Here is a 21,130-nt window from a genome sequence, read left to right on the forward strand (position 1 = left end):
GACAAAGATGAGTTCAAGGACTTAAATTCCCAGCTCAAGCATCCTATAAATGATCTGAAGAGATCTATGTATGCTCTGAAGGAGACCCTTGTCTCCTGTAGCCACTAGGGCTGACATTGCTGAAAATCAAATGCAGAATCTCATCCTGTGACTGGCTAAATCACAATGCAAATTTAACTCCCATCTTCACAGGGTATTGATTAGGAAAGAATAAGGTTCTGTAAGTAGGAATGGGGACATGTGAGAAGACCCTGATGAAGGTGGGGACATTGAGCCCTTAAATTGTGATGAGTCTTTTTTGCCAGTGAAAGAGGCTTTCCCACCCCCAGTGCAAGTGACCTCCTCATCCCCAGTAGAAGCACCTTCACTGGGAGTGGGATAGTGTCTTCTCCAATCTCCTCTGAGGAGAGTAACCCCTCATTGCCCAAGGAAACTATAATGGCCTCCTCTGAGGCAGTTGACATGAAAGACAATACTGATTCTCCTCAGAACCTACCTCTACTACTTCTCCTTGATTCTTGACCTACAACTAGACTCAAGTGACAAAAGGCCCCTACAGGTGAGTTAAAAAGTGTGACCCATTAAAAGATGTGCCATACTCCAGAACCACTTGAGTTTTCTAATTTACACAGCCAGAAATCTGGGTTAACATTTGGAAATGGATATTACAGGTGTGGGATAATAGCAAAAGGAACATTAAATTATATCATTCTGAATTTATTGACATGAGTCCACCACACAGAGATTCTGCATTTAATGTTGCAGCTAAGGGAGTTAGATGGGCCTCTAACAAGACATTTTTCACCACTATTATGAGAAGCAAATTTATGATGGGAAACATAGCATCTTTATTGAGTTCTGTGATCACTTCTTGTAGGTCGGAACTGCTAATATGGACTGCAGACACTGAGTTGGGAAATCTAAATGCAATGGGATGGGGTAGCAGAGGCCAAGTGACAGCACTCTCTGCCATGTGGTTACTGTAATAGTAGAGGCAAAGCAGCAATCAGAATAGTCTGACTTGCTCAGATCTATGGTGTTAGCTAATCGCTGTGTGCCAAAATGTGAACTAGATAGATTCCTACTAAATTCTTACTTGATCTGTAGAAGCAGAAAAGTTCCAGATCAAGTGAACAAACATCTAACTCAAATCATAGTAACAAGAGCGTCATAGCTCCTTAATCAATTATCAGACTTGAGCCAGTTTATAGACCCAGAACTCTTTGAATAAATGCAAGGTTGAGTCCTCTCAAGGAAGAATCCAAGTACACTAACAAAAAAATGTGTACTCTTAATCTTTCTCCCAGCATTTCCCAAAGGATTCTGTCAGTAGGAATGGGGACATTTGCCTTTTACTAGAGTAACTGTACACTGGGAAAATAAAAGAAATAATTAGGTCTTTCAGGGACTACTGAACACTGTCTCTGAACTACTGATTCCACAAAATCTGAAATGTCACTGTGGCTCTCTAGTTAGAACAAGAGCTTATGGAGGTCAGGTGGTAAATGGAGTTTTAGCCCAGGTCCATCCCATATTGGATCCAGTGAGACCCTAAACCTATCATGTGACCTTTCCTCAGTTTCAGAATGTATAATTGGGGTAGAATGTATAACTGAGTAGTAGCATGTGGCAAAATGCCCACATTACTCAGCATGTGGCAAAATGCCCACATTAATTCAATGACCTGTAAAGTGGGGGCTATTGTGATGGGAAATGCCAAGTGGAAGCCACTAGAACTACCTCTCGACATAGAAAAATAGTAAACCAAATGCAATTCAGGTGCAGTATCCCTCATGCAAAATGCTTGGCACCAGAAGAGTTTTGTATTTGGGATCTATTTTTAATTTTGGAAAATGTGCATTATACTTAATGGTTCAACATCCCAAATTTGAAATTCTAAAATTTAAATGCTCCAGTGAGCATTTTCTTTGAGCATCAGGTCAGTTTAAGTTTTAGATTTTGGAGCATTTTGGATTTTGAATTTGAGATACTCAACCTGTACTGTATTCCTGGAAGAATTACAGAGATTAGTGCCACCATCCAGGACTTGAAAGATCAGAGGTGATATAATCATTAATTTTATGTGTCAACTTGAGTGGGACACAGGGTGTCCAGATATTTTATTAAACATTATTCTTGGTGTGTCTGTGAGAGTGTTTCCAGAAGAGATTAGCATTCGAGTTGGGAGATTAAATAAAGTTGATTGCCCTTCCCAATGTGGTTGGGCATGAGCCAATAAACTGGGGTCCTGAGTAGACCAAAAGTAAGAGGAATGGAGAATTCATTCTGCTTGAGCAGAGACCTGGATCTTCTCTTGCCCTTGGACTAGGACTTCACCACTGGCACTCCCAGTTCTCAGGCCTTTAGACTTGATCTAGAATATAAACCATTGCCTTTCTGGTTTTCAGGCATTTAACTCCAACGAGAACTACACTACCAGTTTTTCTGGGTCCCTAGGATGCATATACCAGATTATGGGATTACTCAGCCCTCATAATTGTATGAGTTGATACCTTGTAATAAACATGTATATAGATACAGATGTAGATGTAGAAATACAGACAGAGATATCATATTGGCTCTGTTTCTCTGGAGAATCTAGACAAGTAGTGATTCCCACTGCATTCAACTCACCTATTTGGCCTATGCCGAAGACAGATGTATCTTAGAGAATGACAGTAGATTACTGAAAGCTTAACCAGGTGTTAGCTTCAAGTGCAGCTGCTGCACCAGATGTGGTGTCATTGCTTGAGCAAATTAACACATCCCCTGGTACTTGGCATGGAGCTATTGATCTGGCAAATGCCTTCTTCTCCATACTGGTTTATACGGCCCACCAGTACCAGTTTGCTTCCAGCTGACAAAGCCAGCGATATACCTTGTCCTATCTCAGGAGCATATCAGCTCTCTACCCTATGTCACAATTTAGTTCACAGGGATCCTGATTGCTTTCCTTTCCACAAGATGTCACACCGGTCCATGACATTGATGACAATATGCTGATTGAACCTACTGAGCAAAAGTAGCAACTACTCTAGACATTGGTAAGACATTTGCATACTCAGTGGTAAAAAATGTGACAAAAATTCAGGGGCCTTCCACCTCAGTGAAATTCTTATGGGTTCAATGGCCTGCAGCATGTCGAGACATCCCTTCTAAAGTGAAGGATAAGCCCTTGCATCTGACCTCCCTTACAACCAAAAAAAAAAAAAAAAAAGTCAAAATGCCAAGTGGATCTCTGGATGTTTTGAGCCAACACATTCCTCATTTGAGTATCTGACTCCACCCCATTCATTGAATGACCCCAAACCTGTCAATTCTGAATGAAGCTAAGAATAAGAGAAGGCTCAGCAACAGGTTCAGGCTGCTGTGCAAGCTACTCTGACACTTGGGCTATATGATCCAGCAGATCCAATGGTGTTTGAGGTGCCAGTGACAGATGGAGATGATGCTTGGAGCCTTTGAAAGGCCTCTAAAGGCGAACTGTTGTTCAGACCCTCAGGATTTTGGAACAAAACACTGCCATCCTCTGCAGATAACTACTCTCCTTTTGAGAAATGGTTCTTGACCCACTGCTGGCCCTTAGTGGAAACTAAATGCTTAACCATGCGTCACCAGGTTGCTAGGCAACCTGAGCTACCCATCGTGAACTGAATGTCATTTGACCAACCAAGTCATGAAGTTGGACATACACAGCAGCACTCCACCATCAAACAGAAGTGGTATATAGACAATCAGGCCTGAGCAGGCCCTGAAGGCACAAGTAAGATACATGTAGATGTGGTCCAAATGCCCATGGTGCCCACTCCTGCTACATTGCCTTCTCTCCTCCAGCCTGCACGTACTCCTGCTACATTGCCTTCTCTCTTCCAGCCTGCACATACAGCCTCTTGGGGAGTGCCCTAGAATCAGTTGATAGAGAAGGAGAAGATTTGGCTTAGGCCTGGCTTACAGATGGCTCTGCATGATATGCCGAAGGTGGACAATTGTACCACTATAGCCCCTTCCTAAGATATCCCTGAAGGACAGTGGCAAAGAGAAATCCTCCTGGTGGGCAGAACTTTGAGCAGTGTACCTGGTTGTATATTTTGCTTGGAAGGAGAAATAGCAAGACATGTGGTTATATACTGATTCATAAGCTGTAGTAAGTAATATAGGAGATTTCTTAAGGCATCTCTTAGTATTCCATGCCCTGGGATTAAGGTCAACTGAAAACCACAACAACCCAGATCCTTCAGGAATAAGGGTTTGGGTAGCTCCACCAGATGAAAAGACATAACTAACTGAGGCATTTGCAGAGGGCAAAGGAATACAGAATAGCTAGCAGAAGAAGATAAGTTATAAGCAGTTATAATGAGGATTGTAATTTTCATGAGTATTTCCTTTTTATTTTGTTGTAAATATATATATATATAAATTTGTATACAGAGCAAAAAACATTGTTTTCTTTCTTATTCTCTTATCATGTAGCATAAGATATATTGAATTTATATGATAACATTTAAATATTGTTAAGTATACGCCACACTATTTCATGTATGAGATATCAAGAAGAATAAACATCTCTCAAGGACTTTACCTCTTTTTCTGGGGAAGAAACACATACTGTGTTTTCAGTTGTATGCAGGACAGTTGTATCATGTTGGGTGGAATTATAGCCTTGTTATTGTCTTTATTTGGAGATTAAGCATGGTTTAAGAAGATTTATATGGGTGCCAAATTGACAAGGGACAGACTTGTGATGGTTAATTGTACATGTCAACTTGACTGGGCGTGGGATGCCCAGATATGTGGTCAAACATCATTCAGGGTGTATCTGTGAGAGTGTTTCTAAATGAGATTAATGTTTTAAGCCAGTAGATGGGGTGAAGCAGATTGCCCTCCCCAGTGTGAGTGGTCCTCATCTAATCTGAGCTGCAGATAGAGCAAAAGTCTGAGTAAGGCAGACTTTGCCCTCTCTCTGCCTGATTGTCCTTATTTATTTATTTATTTATTTATTTATTGAGGTACAGTTTCACTCTTGTGTCCCAGGCTGGAGTGCAAGGGCATGATCTTGGCTCATTGCAACCTCCGCCTCCTGCATTCAAGCAATTCTCCTGCCTCAGCCTCCTGAATAGCTGGGATTACAGGCACCCACCATCATGTCCAGCTAATTTTGTTTTTGTATTTTTGGTAGAGACAGGGTTTCACCATGTTGGCCAGGTTTGTCTCAAACTCCTGACTTCAAGTGATCCCCTGCCTCGGCTTCCCAACGTGCTGGGATTACAGGTGTGAGCCACTGTGCCTGGCCCCTCATGGTCTTTAAGCAACCTAAAGTGCTGGGATTATAGATGTGAGCCTCCATGTCCAGCCAAAGTATGTTTTTAAGAAAGATAAATCAAGGCAATGCTTGGGGTTGGCATGGAGTGGAAGGAGGAGCAACCCTGGGAAGGACCTCACTTATGAGGCTATTGTAGGGACCCAATAACCCTTCTTTCAAGCTGGTTTCTAATGACAGCCCCCAAATCATCAGGGACATTGGTATTCTGTCCTTGGCCTTAGACTCAGACTCCGACTTACATCATTGGCTTTCCTCATTCTCAGGCCTTCAGACTCAGACTGGAACATATATCATCATCTCTCCTGGGTCTCCAGCTCACCAACAAGGGATCTTGAGACTTCTCAGCCTCTATAACTATATGAATCAATTCCTTATACTATATGTTTCTCTGAAGAACCCAGACTAATATAGTAGCAAAGGGAAAACTGAACCTGGAAGAGTCTCATGTTGACCTTAATGTTCCAGCAAAGAAGTGACACGTGTTGCTCATGTTTTCAACTCATGGGCCACAACTAGTCACAGGACATCATCAAAAATGGAGTCAGAAAATGCCAGTCATATCATGTACATACTTGGAACGAGGAGAGATGAGAACGTTTCGTAAACAGCACTAATAAGCACCATATTAAGGAAATGCGACCCTCTTGGAGGCAGAAGGTGCCATGGAGCTGATGATTCTCAGCTCTGCCAACTTCTGGGTCCCACTTCGTGTTTTCTAATGCACTGTGGTGATGCATTATAACCAAATCTTAAATAAGGAAAATCAAAATGGTAACAGGGTAAATTTTAGAAAAGAGGTTTTTTTTTGAGACAGAGTGAGACTGTCACCAGGCGCCAGGCTGGAGTGCAGTGGCGTGACCTCGGCTCACTGCAACCTCCGCCTCCTGGGTTCAAGCAATTCTCCTGCCTCAGCCTCCCAAGTAGCTGGGACTACAGATGCATGCCACCACACTCAGCTAATTTTTTTGTATTTTTAGTAGAAACGGGGTTTCACCATGTTGGCCAGGATGGTCTTGATTGAAAAGAGTATTTTTTTAAGGTAGGTTCAAGGCCCTAGACTGAACGTGATGAAGGGTGCTGTGACACACAAAGTAGATCATTAAGCATTTAGTAACCATTGGTTATCGGGGCCTTAGCTTGACATCCTCATTAAGGAGACAGCTGTACTTGGCTGTATTGATTGAGATGGTGTGTGCTAACAAAAGCTGAAACTTTTAGATGTAATGAAGGCAAGAAGTCATCCTTGGGTGGAAGCAACTATTGAGCTGATTGTAGTAGACAAACCCAAAGTTTGATTAATTCCATGGAGCATTGTATCCAAAAAGAAACTCACTATAGTTTGTATGAATCAATTCAGTCAGGATCAGAGAAATCTGGTAAATTCAAGTTGACTGGTGGATAGAATGACTCAGATAGGCAGTCAGAAGGATCATAAATAATTACTGGACAAGATTCTCTCAAGCTCCTTCCTGTTACTTACATTAAATGTTTAAGGAGTTCTACTCTCTCAGATCATGAGGATGTTCTTAACATCTCCTCTCTAAAGCCTTTGATATTACCAGAGATGTAGGTGTGGCCCATAGAAGGCTGTAGCTCTCATAAAGTCTATTCCACCTTAAGCCAAGTGCTATGGGACACTAAAACTCAAAGTCCACAGCCTTCATCCTCAACCCACTCTTTGACGTTGCAGACCACACTCTCTTTTTAATTACATGTATTTCATTAGTGTGCTTATTGATCTTTTGCAAATAATCTAAGTTTTAACTTGAGTATGCAGGTGGGGTAGGAGGCAGGTGAACTGTGGGCCTGTGAAAACTAAGGGGTCCAGGAGGGCAGGTGGATAGGGCTAATCTAAGAGGCAAATGCATGAGAGAATTAAAAACTGCTGATCCCTCAGCAAATGGATGCTGACCCCGGGGGATATTTGTGTATAGCACAAAGATAAAGGCCACATATGGAGGTAGGAATGAGGAGTAACAAGAAGTTCTGATGCACTGGACGGATGGGGTGTGGGAAAGAGAAGGGTGGAGAGATGAGATGGACCTGAGGGCAGAGCACTTTGATGACTACCCAACAGCTTTGGTACTCACTTCCTTAGGTACAGAGAAGTCATAAAAATATTTTTAGATGGAGAGTAACTTGATAAAAGTGTTTTTTGGTTCTTGGTTTTTTTTTTGTTTTTTTTTGTTTTTTTTTTGTTTTTTTTTTTTGAGGCAGAGTTTTTTTTGTTTGTTTTGGGTTTTTTTGCTCTCGTTGTCCAGGCTGGAGTGCAATGGTGCAATCTCGGCTCACTGCAATCTCTTTCTCTTGGGTTCAAGTGATTCTCCTGCCTCAGCCTCTTGAGTAGCTGGGATTACAGACATGTACCACCATGCCTAGCTAATTTTTGTATTTTTAGTAGTGACACAGTTTCACCTTGTTGACCAGGCTGGTCTCAAACTCCTGACCTCAAGTGATCCACCCACCTCGACCTCCCAAAGTGCTGGGATTAAAGGCATGAGCCACCGCACCTGGCCAAAAGTGTGCTTTTAAGAAAGATAAATCGAGGCAATGCTTGGGGTTGGCATGGACTGGAAGGAGGAGCAACCCTGGGAAGGACCCCAGTTATGAGGCTATTGTAGGGACCCATATAACCCTTCTTTCAAGCTGGTTTCTAATGACAGCCCCCAAATCATCAGGGACAGATGATGACCCCACCCACACAACATGTCCATTATTTTCTCCAGGGTAAAAAGTTCCTTTTTCTTTCTCTTAGCATCATAATTGAAACGATGATACTCAGTCATTTCCTCTATACTTCTCTCCTTTGTTACAGACACTTCTAGAACTGAAAGAGGAGGAAACCAGTCTTAGGCTTTTCTTGTTGTTATCTGATTCCACTCAATCCTTCCTAAGAAGAACAGTTATTCTTCATATCTGTTCTACATATATCTGTGTTATATACCAGACACCGCTTGTAAAGCACACAAAGAAAATTCCTGAATTGTTGCCTAAGGATGCTCAGAGGTAACTTGTGAAATAAACAAATGAGCTGTAACCACCAAAGGTAACGGGAGGAACTGAGCAATGTGGACTGCCTGGTCCCTTCCTCAGTCTAAGGCATATAACTCCATGAAGTAAGGTGGCTACACTGGAGCAAATCCCATCCATACTGAGTCCAGAAAAAGGAAAAAAAGAAAACACTAAAAGATTCTCCTATGTTCGTAGAGAAACTGAGCTTTAAGAAAAAAAAAAAAAAAGCTGCTACGTTGAAAGATTAAACAAGGAAAATCAAGTTCTAATGTGGACACAGAAATGTCTTGGTAGGGAAACGAAATGAAGAGTGAGGTGCATCACCAAAGGGCATCTTTCTGGGTTACAAGAAGCAAAAGCAAATGCAATGCCTGTTTTTTAAGCATGTGCCTTATGCCAAGTGCTCCACGTGCCTCCTCTCATTTCATCCTCCACACAGCACCGTGAAATATGAATCTGAGTATCCCCATTCTGCAGATGAAGAAGTGAGGCATTTCTAAGGACACACAGCTAATAAACAGATGTTTACAGATTCGACCCAACTGTTGAGCTCCAGAGCCTATGGATTTAAGCACCACACTTACACTGTCTCCACAATCCTAATTCTAAATTCTCAGAATCAGGTCCAATGATCCATCTCTTGCAGCACATAGCTACCTCTAAATTACATTTCCATGTACTTTCCAAACATCTACACGGATATTCTGAAACTACTTCTTTTTGAAAATGCCCAAAAAGATCTCTTTATATTCTACCACCCAATGCACACCTCTCCCTGCATTCTATCGTTCAATGAAAGTGTCATCTTTCTCCCAGTAAATGATCTTTAACCAAGGGAATATCTCTCAATACAAAAGCAGTTGCTAAATCTTGTCTGGCCTTCTTTTGAGATATTTCAAATGATTCTGAAGTCACTTTCTATTATACCTGGCCATTCCCTGTTCTCTCCTCCTGCAATCCACTACCGACCTGCCTCACACTGCCAGTGGGGCTATTTTCCTTTGACACCAATGATGGAAACCCTCAGTGATAAGTCAGTTAAGCCTACAGACTCCAGAATCAGATAACTGGGTTTCAAATCCAAGTATTTACCAACTATGTGACTTCAGCAGTAACTGAAATTTCCTTAGTTTCAGTTCCTAAAACATATTAAATTGGAATAATGATAGTACCTATTTCATAAAGTCATTGGAAAAACTAAATGGGACACTTCAACTTGAGACACAGAAGATGGCCCCTATAAAACGTTACCAAGATCTTTGAAGTTAATGGCGGTGTTTCTTCCCTGATCAAAAGCCTCTGCTGACTCCATTTCGCTTACAAAATGAAGTTGGAAAAAAATATTCATCGTGATATTCAAATCCCAAAAGAAAAGCGCCTTAATCTACCTTTCTACCCTTCTTCTCTTGTATCCAAGCTCTCCTCCCCAGCTATTCTGTACTCTAACCAGAGACCACTCACGACTCACCAGCCTCCCAACTCTGCCCATTCATTTCTCTTCCACACCTTTGCTCAAGGTGCTTCTTGTGCCTGGAACAGCCTTCACACCTATCAGCGATGAAATCTGACCCTTGTGCCTAAACATCACCTTCTCTGTGAGGCATTTGAATACCCACTTTTTCCAAACACCCCAATGGCCTCTCACAGGGCTCTATTTGACCTGTGCCTGCATCACTAGATTGCAGGTAAACTTGTTGACTGCTCTCTATCCCCCGTGACCATTTTTGCAGTATTATACTATACTGGCTATAAAGAAAATGTTCATTCTGCATCTTTCCATCCTCAACTCTCCTGTGCCAGGCACATCTTACTCTATACCCATAGTCACTCCCACTGCTATACTTTTCCCGGTGAACAGGAGCATCGGGAGTGATTCTCTAACTCTCCCCTAAAGTCAAGCATCTTCCTTCTCAAATACACCTGGCCAACACTGACCCATGCCTTAGAAGGTGGCACAGCCAGTACTAGCATAGGATGACAAATGACTTGCACCAGCCCTAATCAAGACTAAGTTATCTAATAGGGATTTTCCCTATCCACACAGTAAGTTCTTAAGAAGTGAGATTAAAATATAGCAGTGATTCTCAAATCTGTCTCCACATTGAAATCACTCAGGAAGCTGTATTAGTTTCCTAGGCTTCTATCACAATGTGCTATGAACTGGATGGCTTAAAACAACAGAAATTCAGCGTCTCACCATTCTGGAGGATAGAAGTCTGAAATCAAGATGTCAGCAAGGCCATAGCTCCCTCTGAAACCTTTAGGAGGGGGTCCTTCCTTGCCTGCTCCTAGCTTCTCGTGGTTTGCCAACAGTTTTGTACATTTCTTGGATTGCAGATGTATGACTCCAATCTTTGTCTTCATCATCACATGGCATTCTCCCATGAAGCTTTAAAGAATTCTAATGCTTCAAGGTCATGTATGATGTGGCAAAGAAGACTGAGATGGAGACTAAAAAAACAGAAGAAAGCAGGAAAGGATGGGAATTTGGAAGCCAAAGAAAATTGCCTTCACCTACCACTCTGGACTTCTTTTGCCTAAGCTCCCTTCTCCAGCTATGCTGTGCTCTAACCAGAGGCCACTCACAACTCACCAGACTTCAACTTCACACGGCCATCTTCTTATAAGGACATCAGTCATACTGATTAAGGCCACATTCTACTCCAATATGACTTCATTTAACTTTAGCAGTTACATCCTGCAATGACCGTATTTAGGAATAAGGTCACATTCTGAAGTATCAAGGTTTAGGGCCTCAACATATCTTTTTTGGGGGCCCCAACTCAACCCATAAATGAAATTTTTACAAGTACTGTCACTAATGTTCCACGCCCAGAGACTGTAATTTAATTGGCCTGGGGTACAACCTGGCCTTCTGAAATTAAAAAAAAAAATTTTAATTCTTTAAACAATTTGAATATGCAAACAAGTTTGAAAACCAAATGTCAGGGGTTCATATCAAGGGTTTTGGGGTCAGACTGCCTGGTGTTGAATCACTTACAAGATGAGTGACCTTGGGAAATTTGTATAACCTCTCTGTGCCTCAGTTTCCACCATTTAAAAAGAAAATAATGAGATTTAATAGGACCTGCCCCATAGGGAGTTTATAGGAATTAAATTATAAAGGAGAGCTTTTAGAACTATGCCTGAAATCATATTGCCCCCATTATTACTATAGTTCAGGCATACTTGCACTCTACCTTTAAAAGCCTCAATGGTAATTATTCAATGAAGACTATTTAGTCTCTATTTTAGAGACAAGAGAGAGCACATAGATATTCAATAATGTACTCAAAAGTCTGTGAGGAACCCTAGAAAGAAATCCAGGTCTCCTGTGTACATACTAGATCAGAGCCCAGAACCCCAGGGAACCAGAGGTTTTCCATCCAGGTCTCAGGGACCACCATAATGCAGGGTGACGGTGAAGGACTGGTGTGGGACAGCTCAGTTTTATCTGCTCCACATGTTGATTCCCTTTGTTCGAAAAGGGAGCAGGGCTCCCTATGGCTTAAAAAACAAATTAGAGAGCACTGTGGCTGATTGTCACCATAAACCTTCTAAACTGACAGTTCATCCTGGCTTCTGCCTCCTCCCTTTTCCCCATGGAGCTGAAAAGCCCCAGAGGGCACTCCAAAGGGGAAGTGAGCGGAAGCCTCCACGTTCTGTAAGAGGAGGGATGTGGCAAACTCTGTAGCATTTCAAAACGTCTGCCCTCTGCTCATTACTAAAATTTGTGTAAGGGGGACCGAGAATTAAGGCCTCCCAAGGCCCCAGTCAGAGTCATCTCCACTGAGAAATGCAGGATGAAATGGACGGAGCACTCTCTTACGCTTCTAATCACCGGGAAGTTCAGGAAATTGGAAACGCCCCAGAAACAACACGACATATCAAATACCAGAGCCTGGGTGATCCATCACTATCATCCTCACTGTGGTCATTACCATTCACTTCCACTCCGCGGACAGCCCGTAAATCAGCATGTAGAGCTCTTTGGGATCGCTGAGTGAGAAGCACTGAATAAATGTCAGCTGGGATCATTAGAGATACCTTTCACTTTAGACAGATAAATGTTAGTGAGTCCGTGGTCAAGGAAGCACCAATAGGGACCATACCTATTTCCAGGGGCCCCAAGACACTAATAATGGTTTGCATAGTCAGAAAATTAAGATAGAAAAGGAAAGACCCTTCTTATCCCACAATATTAAATATATTCCACAAGCATAAAAACTCATTTACTGTACTTGGCTTGTGAAGGGACATATTTCTTGTTCAGTGTAGTTCCTCCATGATGGTGATCTGAAAACAGGCAGAGAGCCAGATAATTTGTGATACGCCAAATGCATCAGGAGGACAAAACTTTGCAACCTTCACTAAGGACATTGAGACCAAGTCAAGGATACTTATAGGAAAGGCCACTGCCTATGTCAGGTGTCCCCAAACTTTTTACACAGGGGGCCAGTTCACTGTCCCTCAGACCGTTGGAGGGCCGCCGCATACTGTGCTCCTCTCACTGACCACCAATGAAAGAGGTGCCCCTTCCAGAAGTTTGGCGGGGGGCCGGATAAATGGCCTTAGGGGGCCGCATGCGGCCCGTGGGCCGTAGTTTGGGGACGCCTATGTGTTCCATTCCACCACCAGGAGCCCTCTTGTGTCTTTTTGCTTAGCCTCCTCTTCTCAAGTGTTGGTCCTATGCAGTATGTCTATTGTGTACATAAGCTCTCCCATAGGAGCTCCAGAAGTGTAGGTTGGGTCTAGGGATTATGACTGCTCCTATGGAAGATTGCCCAAGACTTCCCAGCATTGGGATGCCGTGTTTTCCAGACCTCAATTCATCAGTCTCTTTGTTCAGAAAGACAAAGCTTCATCTTCTAACGTATCCCCTTGTATATTTGCATCTGTGTGTTACTTTGGCCTAGGTTATTGATTTTCATTGAACTAAGTACCAAGCCCACATGGAGTAGGGGGATTGTCTTTTTAGAAGGTTTTTCTATTGTTCATTGTTTGCTAAGTGCATTCTCAGTACAGTATTGGATGGATCTTCAAGGTCCCTTGAGGCAGAAAGTCCAAAATAAGGAGACAGAAGTGACTCATACAGAAAACTGCTCTGCTGGGAAGAAGAGCCAAGTTGTTCATAGTCTGTACATGAGCCAGGTGGGTGGGAGTATGTTTATGCTAGAACTTCCAAAGACTAACTTCCAATGAGGCCCTCTGGGGACGAGGCTCTAGTCAACTCTGTCTTTAGGGGAATGCTTCTTCCTGCCTAATAGAAGGCAAGATCACAGGGGGATTCTGGAATTTCCCATTTAACAATTACATGGATTATATTTGTCACTGGGACACAAACACCTTTTTCAGTGCTATATTTATTTTATACTTAGAAATAATATCGAATTAATAAGGCCAGAATGGAAAAAGTTTAGAATTCAGAAAAGAATATATCAGCATATTGGGCTCAATTCTGTTCTTCAAGCTTCCTCTTCGGGGAGTGGGGCTTTAAGCCTTCAGAACCATTCTACCTTTCAAACTGCATTCCAAGAGGCCCCATACAGCTACCATGGAGAGCCGACTGGAACCTGAGCTTCAGTGATGCAGTTGTTTACCCATTGGAAGCAGGGTTGGCAAAACCTAGTGAATTATTTAAGAATGTAAGTCATTCTATGATATTGTGTTTACTCTTGACACAAACATTATGCAGGCTGGCCTCTTAATGGAAAGGGAGGATTGCGTCCTTCTTTTCTTTTTTCCTTGACTCTCATCTACATTATCTATTTATTGTTACTATTCAGAATAGATTGGAGTGTGGGAAGAGGGGAGAAAAATAGGAATAGGAAAGCTCTTCCTTTATGTAAATCAGGAGTGCCCTAAGATGGTTTCTTTCTCTTTGGGCCAAGCAGCTGTTCAAAGCTGGTTCTTTCTTTCTCATGGGCATTTTTGTGAACTTACCTGAGGCTCCCTTCCCAGGCTTCATCTAATTGAAACTTTTGTAATTTTAGAAAGTTCTCCTCTATTTGCCATTCAATCCTCACCACTATCCCTGGATTTTCCTGCAATATACTCTACACAAACTCTTTCCTGTGGGAGTTCCATTATATCTTCCAAATGTCCCTCAATCTTGAAAGACCAAAATGCTGGAAAGAAGAAAAACAGACAGAAGTGAGCACTACACTAGTTTCTACTCGCCACCCTCAGGGCATTTGCCAGTTTGCTTTGTGGAACATAGACGCTGAACAAAGATCAGCAGCCAAGAGTTTCTAACAGTCTCATTGGCAGGGGAGTTGAAAATTGGTGGATAGGGCTACCAAGGACGCTACAACTTGAGGACTCATGATCTGAAAGAAAAGCTAACTGCAGAGATGTAAAGTGGGTATTATATGTGCAATTTTTCCTTGAGGTATTTTCCAACTTCTAGCTGCACATGTGTGAGGCGAGTTGCCAAGAAAACAAGTAAAAAGCAGCTGCTAAGAAGCTAAAAATCTAAGCAGACATTTCAGTAGTCTCATGGTGCTGGAAAAAATTGAAGTTCATAGCCTGCCAAGAAAGAAAATCTCTAATAAACATACCAGGCTCACCCTTGAGCTCCTTGAAGGGATGGGCTCTAGGAATAAAGATGAACCTAAAATAGACCAGTTCTCACAAACTCTCACACTGAATATGAAATCCAAATCCAATAGATCAAGATAATCTTCCCATGTTCTACATGACCGTAAGAAGAAAATTAAATCCGCTCTACAGGGAGATGTCATCCATAGCATCTACAATTTTTTGGCAGACATTATAATGTCTGCCATTTGATCACATTTACCAAACATGCCAGAATACAAGATCAAATGACCAAAAACAACAGTTTTTTCTTTTTAAAACAGACTTTTTAGAAACAGACTCAAAGGCAAATATTTAAGTTCAAATAATTGGACATGAAATTTCAATAACTATGAACAACATAATCAAAACAGACAAAAAATGCAAAATTTCATTCAACTACTGAAACCCATTAACATCATCAGAAAATGTAGAGTTTAATAATACAACACTGAAATTAAAAATTCAATAGTTGGATTTAAAAGCACATTAGATATAGCAGAAGAAAAAATTAGTGATGTGGAATGTATATCAGTAGAAAATATCAAGTTGATATTTTTCAGAGAAATAGAATACACAACACAGATAAAGAGCTTAAGGGACATATGAAACATGATGAAAATAACTTTCATAAGTATAGTTGTAGCTATAAAGGAGAGAGATAATTGAACAAAAGAGACACTGTGAGAATTTTCTAAAACAAGCAAAAGATACTAGTAAACTGAAACACTACAAATTCTGAGCAAAATAAATACAGGTAAAGCTAACCCACAAACCCCAAAAAGAGTGCCTTGTAAACAGACAGAAAAGAGACACATGATATTCAGAGAGACACAGTAGAATTATGGCTGAGTTTTCAATAGAAACAATGAACAAAAAATGTCTTTAGAGAGCAAAAAGAAAATTATTGCCAACCTAGAATTGTATACACAAGGAAAATAGCTTTCAAAAATAAAGCCTAAGCAGATAATTTCAAGCAAGCACCTAACAAGCAGGAACAAACTTTGAAAACAACAACAGCACAAGGAAAAAGACCCTAGATGAAAACATATTATTGCAAGTAAAGACAGGCTAGAGGGAATTTTGTAGTCTTAAATGCACAAACTAGAAAGGAAAAAAAAAGCTTACTATTTCTAACACAAGCATTCACATTGTTATCAAAATTGCAAATTAAACCAAGAGAAAGAAGAAGGTAGGTAGGAGAAAAAAATAAAAATAAAAGCAAAAATTATAAAAATATAAAGGAATAATATAATAGAAAAAAATAAGACAACAAATCTCTGAAAATATTAAAATTAATACTTACCAGGACTAATAAAAAAAGAGAATGAGGAAAATATTAGTAATACTAAAAACAAGAAAGAAGCTATCACTACAGATTCTGGAGATATTTTAAAAGAGGTTAATACAAACAAATTTATGATCTGAAATTTGACTAAATTTATTGACTACATTATGACTGTCACTTTGGAGAACTATTTGGCAATATCGATTAAGGCCAAACATAAGCATGTTCTATAACCTAGCAATTTCTCTTCTAGGCAACTCAACAGAAATGTATGCATATATTCACTAAGATGTGTAAAAATACATTCTAGCAGCAGTATTTCGTTTTTTAACTTATTTTAGGTTCAGAGGTACATGTGTAGGTTTGTTATATAGGTAAACTTGTGTCACAGGCATTTGTAGTACAGATTATTTAATCACCCAGGTACTAAACTTAGTACCAAATAGTTATTTTTTCTAATCCCGCCCTCCTTCCACCCTCCACCCAAGTAGGCCCTAGTGTGTACTGTTCCCCTCTTTGTGTTCTCATCATTTAGCTCCCCCTTACAAGTAAGACATGTAGTATTTGGTTTTCTGTTCCTGTGTTAGTTTGCTAAGGATAATGGACTCCATCTCCATCTATGTTCCTGCAAAGGACATGATCTTGTTCCTTTTTATGGTTGCATAGTACTCCATGGTGCATACATACCACATTTTATTTATCTGATCTGTCACTGTTGGTCATTTAGGTTGATTCTTTGTCTTTGCTATTGTGAATAGTGCTGTGGTGAATATACACATGCATATGTCTTTATGGTAGAACGATTTATGTTCCTTTGGGTATATATCCAGTAAGGGGATTGCTGGGTTAAACAGTAGTTCTGTTAGAGAAATCACCACACTGCTTTCTACAATGATTGAACTAATTTACACTCCCAGCACCAGTGGAAAAGTGTTCCCTTTTCTCTGCAACCTTACCAGCAGATGTTATTTTTTGACTTTTTAATAATAGCTTTTATGACCGGCATGAGATGGTATCTCACTGTGGTTTTAATTTAGCAGCAAAATTTCTAATAGCCTGACAGCTACCCAAATTTCTCATTAAAAATGAATATATATACATACATATATATATTAGGGTATGTTACTAAAAATTAATACCATTGTCAGCAATGCAAAAAACAAACTATGCTACATGTAATAATCAGGATGAATTTCAGAGACATCTTGTCTCACAGACATCCAGAAGAATATATTGTATGATTCCATTTGTATAAATTTCAAAAACAGACAAATATAATCTTTGGTGTAGAAGTCATTGTTAATGTTTTCTCTGGGCAGAGGTGGGCAGCAAGCAGTAGAGAGTTAATAACTCACAGAGGGTATGAAATAGACTTTTGGGATGCTGATAATACTTAGGGTTGATCTAGATGTAATTACATGAGATTGTTCACTTTTCCAAAAGTTCAGCAAACTGTACATCTACGATCTGCATACTTATATAAAAGCAAAGTGACTAGAATAGCTAAAACAATTTTGAAAAAGACCAAAGTTCGAGTACTTACTCTAACCTGTTTTAAGACTTACTCTAAAGTGACAATCATCAAGAGAGTGTTGCATTTATTGATGAAGAGGCAGACACATAAATCAATGGACAACAATAGAAAGTCTAGAAATAGATTCACACAAATATGGCCAATTGATTTTAGACAAAGGTGCAAAGACAATTCATTCAAGAACCCATAGTAGCTTTTATCAAATGATGCTGAAACAGTTGGAATCCATATGTTAGAAACTGAACCTTGACCTGTACCTCACAGTTTAAACAAAAATGTGCATCACAGATCTAAATGTAAAATATAAAACTACAGAATTTTCAAAAGAAAATCTTAGTAACCCTTGGGTTATGCAAACGTAATACATAAGACACCAAAAGCACAACCTATTAAAAAAAAAAAAAAAGGTAGACAAACGTGGCTTTATCAAAAACAAAAATGCTTACTCTATTAAAAAACATTGTTAAGAGAATGAAAAGACAAGCTACAGATAATATTTACAAGTCATGTACCTTGCAAAGGACTTGTATTCAGAATATACAAAGAACTCTCAAAACCCCACAAAAGAAACAACATCACTTACACATATACAAATGGGCAAAATATGTAAACAGGCACTTCACTACAGAAGATATATAGATGACAAATAAAGACATGCTATTCAACATCAGTAGTTATTAGAGAAATGCAAAGTAAAACCACACTAGGACACCACTACACACCTATTAGAATATCTAGAATAAAAAACAAAAAGACAGGACCAAGTGCTGATAAGGATATAGAAAAACCAGGAGTCTCATACATTGCTGGTGGAAATGCAAAATAATACAGCCACTCTGAAAAACAATTTGTCAGTTTCTTATAAAGTACACTTAGCATACAACCCAGCAATCCCACTTCTAGGTATTTGCCCTAAAAAATTAAAACTTATACACTCTATTAATAATTGTCGAAAACTAGAAACAACCCAAATGTCCTTCAACAGGTGGCTGAATGAACTGTGTACATCTACACAATGGAACACTACCCAGCAATAAAAAGGAATGGGTTCTTGATGTGCACAACATGGATAAATCTCAAAATCATTATGCTAAGAGAAAGAAGCCAAACATAAAAGATTGCATGCTGTTTGATTCCATTTATATGACATTCTGGAAAAGAACAAATCTATAGGGCTGGAGAAGAGACCAGTGGTTGCCAGGGGTTAAGAGTCGAGGAGGGTTTTAGTGGCAGGAGGGAAGTTTTTCAGGTGGTGGAACTGTTCTGTGTCCTGATTATAGTGGTGACTACATTAATCTGTACATATCCATACATAGAGTTGTAAATTTTTTAAAAGTTAATTTTATATATGCTAAATTTTTAAATGTTTAATAATGTTTTTAGGGTAGAACATTGCTTTTTATTTGCATTGTTTAAAGCAAGCTAAACACATTAGTGGAGCTTCAATGGCTACTGCTTTTAGCCAATGGATATTCAAGGATACTAATTTACTTCCTCTCACAGTCATTAAGAAATTCAATTTGGCCAGACGTGGTGACTCACGCTTGTAATCCTAGCACTTTGGGAGGCTGAGGCAGGTGGATTGCCTGAGCTCAGGACTTTGAGATCAGCCTGAGAAACACAGGGAAATCCTGTCTCTACTAAAAATACAAAAAATTAGCCAGGCATGGCGGTGTGTGCCTATAAACCTTGCTACTTGGGAAGCTGAGACAGGAGAGAATCGCTTGAACTGGGAGGTAGAGGTTGCAGTGAGCTGAAATCGCGCCATTGCAATCCAGCCTGGGCGACAGAGCCACACTCCATTCAAAAAAAAAAAAAGGAAGAGAAAAAGAAAAGGAAATTCAAAAAATAAACCCTTGGAACAAAAAAACAAAATGTCAAACTTTAAGATTCAGCTCTCTCTGAGAATTGTGTTTTGGCATTGACCATATCATTACCAACCTAGTAATGAGGTCATACTTCTGCACAGATCATTAAAATTTACCTTTAATCCTATAGCAAACTGTAACTGCAAAGCCAACATGTTTTGGTCAACATTTATTCCACTGGCATACTTCCATTAAGGGCATATATCAAACAAAGCTAAAGAGACAGAGTCTCTCCAAAGTTCTTTGGATTAATACTCTTGGTGATACTTTAAAACATTTCATTCAGAGTATTGTTTTGGGAACTTTCTCTAGCATTCTAATGATTCACAGATGTATGTAATACCATTTCACAGATAATATGTAATACCATTTCATTTTGAGACCATTAAAACATTTTTTCACTTTTTCTTTTCCTCTGCATATGCCACTTTGTCATTTGTTTTTTTATTTTCTCTTTAATTTTTAATTCTTGTGGGTACATAATAGGTGTTAAACATTTAACAATTTAAAACTCCTGTGTGCTTCATTGTATGTGTGTATATATATCTCTATGTACATGAATCAAACTGAATTCATAGATACGAATATGAAATTCATGCTTACATATATGTGAATTGAATTTATATATATGAATTTAACTGAAGACTAATGCACATGAATATATATGAATATATGCATATTAGTTCTCAAGTTTACAAAGAAAAAAAGCAAAGCAAACAGGCAACAACAGCAAAAGCAGCCTCAGATAGGTTCTCTCCCCAAGGACTTTGGGAAATGTACAAACATCAGGCTAATGGAAAGCATAGAACTTTGCCCCAGCAAACTGGGGAAGTGCTGGTCAACCCCAGTGTACCACCTGCTCTTCTCACTGGCTGTCAGGAAGATAGTGCCGTATGCTGTGACCTCCCCGGTGCAGCCATCTCTTCTGCTACCCAGCACTCCATCCTTTAGGTTAGCCAACCTCAGGAAACAGAAAACCAGTTCCATGCTCTGTAAGTCTCAGCAATGTCTCCTCACTTTTCTTGGGGTCAGGAGGCAGATGCACCCACCCACCCCTATATGGGAGGTCATAAGACACACAGCACACCAGCAGCTCCATGGAAATCTGTCTCACAAAATCCCCTCCCTTTTCACTGTCCTAGTTCTTTTTCTATTGCAGACCTGGTCAGAGATTCCAGGTGAGAGTTCCAAGAGCCTGGAAAAAAGGTCTTGGCATTCTGATTTGAGATTTGCATTACCTATGATGGCTGGTTTAGTAATTACCCGTGGACACATGTTAACAACCTGTGACACATTTATCAATATTTAGCAGTCATTTAGCAATTCAATTTTTTTAAGTACTCACTAACTTTAAAAAAAAAAGCAGAAAAGAAAACAGATAGGCATCTTCTTTGTTGGTTTATTTTCTATTATTCTATCTTATGTATTTTGTTAAACCTGTTTATTTCTGTTCATTAGATAGACAGTGCTGTAGATCCACTAGGAAAAATGTACACACCACACTGCAATGTAAAGGGCTGGCACATAGA

General features: G+C 39.9%; 1 long non-coding RNA gene across 1 annotated transcript in view; it reads right to left on the reverse strand.

The window, feature by feature from the left end:
- Positions 1-10,618: 10,618 nt before the first annotated feature.
- The window catches only part of LOC141580939 (uncharacterized), a 39,552-nt gene continuing 29,040 nt past the window's right edge, over positions 10,619-21,130 (reverse strand). The window contains exon 3 of the long non-coding RNA XR_012513365.1: positions 10,619-10,783. This is a non-coding gene — a long non-coding RNA (uncharacterized LOC141580939). The remainder of the gene's footprint in view (positions 10,784-21,130) is intronic.

This window comes from Saimiri boliviensis, chromosome 13, assembly GCF_048565385.1.
Source record: "Saimiri boliviensis isolate mSaiBol1 chromosome 13, mSaiBol1.pri, whole genome shotgun sequence".
Classification (NCBI taxonomy): Eukaryota; Metazoa; Chordata; class Mammalia; order Primates; family Cebidae; genus Saimiri; species Saimiri boliviensis.